Consider the following 1,741-nt stretch of genomic DNA (forward strand, 5'->3'; position numbering starts at 1 on the left):
GGTTTTTAAGATGTCACCAGTCATTTGGCATGACTTACAAACGATTTGGCTGGTTGTGGGTTCGATTTTCAAAATTTCATTTTTTTCGCGTTTTTATTTTCTGTCTACCATATCATGCAGTCTCCTTATTAGCGTTTGGGGGTTATAGTGTGGGCAGGTTGGTCGCAAAGGTTCCGAGAGGAGCTGGCTAGTAAACCCTGTCCCTTATGTTCCACGGCGGCAAGGCGGAGAAATAGAGGGCAGAATTGACTAACGGGCAAGGAAAGTTGGGCTTGTAGCTTTCCTTTCGAAGGAGGGAAAAGATGATGCCCGAAAGCATTGTCACTGTAGTGGCAGGCAGAGTGTAGATGGAAGTTGTGTACGCTAGCCTTTGGCTAATGATAGAGACAAAAGAGCAGGAGGATATTTTCCTTCGCAGAAGCACTTTTCTTGCCTTCCTTCAGCTCGCTTGGCGAGTCTGACAGGTATGCCTGAACTGTGCACGGGTCCAGTTGTGAGAAAGACGTGGCAAACAAGACGGGGTTTCCCTTGACCGAGGGACCGTGTGGTCCGTTTGGCTCATGGGTTCCCCCCGTGGAGGCAAAATCTAAGAAAGCTTGCTCTCCCTCTGCGGAGGGGGGCCGCTTAGCAAGGAACTTCTGTTCCCTGCGGTGGATAGTTACCTGGTTGATCCTGCCAGTAGTCATATGCTTGTCTCAAAGATTAAGCCATGCATGTCTAAGTATAAGCACTTGTACTGTGAAACTGCGAATGGCTCATTAAATCAGTTATCGTTTATTTGATTGTACCATTACTACTTGGATAACCGTAGTAATTCTAGAGCTAATACATGCGAAAAGTCCCGACTTCTGGAAGGGATGTATTTATTAGATTAAAAACCAATGCGGGTTCTGCCCGGTCATTTGGTGATTCATAGTAACTGATCGAATCGCACGGCCTTGCGCTGGCGATGTTTCATTCAAATTTCTGCCCTATCAACTGTCGATGGTAAGGTAGTGGCTTACCATGGTTGCAACGGGTGACGGAGAATTAGGGTTCGATTCCGGAGAGGGAGCCTGAGAAACGGCTACCACATCCAAGGAAGGCAGCAGGCGCGCAAATTACCCAATCCTGACTCAGGGAGGTAGTGACAAGAAATAACAATACAGGGCTTTTACAAGTCTTGTAATTGGAATGAGTACAACTTAAATCCTTTAACGAGGATCCATTGGAGGACAAGTCTGGTGCCAGCACCCGCGGTAATTCCAGCTCCAATAGCGTATATTAAAGTTGTTGCAGTTAAAAAGCTCGTAGTTGGATTTCGGGATGGCTCGGCCGGTCTGCCGCAAGGTATGTTACTGGCCGGGCTGTTCTTCCTCGCAAAGACTGGGTGTGCTCTTAACTGAGTGTGCTCAGGATCTGCGACGTTTACTTTGAAAAAATTAGAGTGTTCAAAGCAAGCCAGCGCTTGAATACGTAAGCATGGAATAATGGAATAGGACTTTGGTTCTATTTTGTTGGTTTCTGGAACCGAAGTAATGATTAAGAGAGACAATTGGGGGCATTCGTATTTCGTTGTCAGAGGTGAAATTCTTGGATTTACGAAAGACGAACTACTGCGAAAGCATTTGCCAAGAGTGTTTTCATTAATCAAGAACGAAAGTTAGAGGATCGAAGACGATCAGATACCGTCCTAGTTCTAACCATAAACGATGCCAACTAGGGATCAGAGGGTGTTATTGGATGACCCCTTTGGCACCTT

The 1,741-nt window shown here is 46.2% G+C and overlaps 1 pseudogene; it reads left to right on the top strand.

Annotated features, from left to right (window-relative positions):
- Positions 1-659: 659 nt before the first annotated feature.
- On the top strand, positions 660-1,741 carry LOC146447399 (small subunit ribosomal RNA; annotated as a pseudogene; the record flags this gene model as incomplete).

The sequence above is a fragment of the Pavona decussata genome, unplaced genomic scaffold (genome assembly GCF_977016875.1).
Source record: "Pavona decussata unplaced genomic scaffold, jaPavDecu1.1 SCAFFOLD_2340, whole genome shotgun sequence".
Taxonomy (NCBI): domain Eukaryota; kingdom Metazoa; phylum Cnidaria; class Anthozoa; order Scleractinia; family Agariciidae; genus Pavona; species Pavona decussata.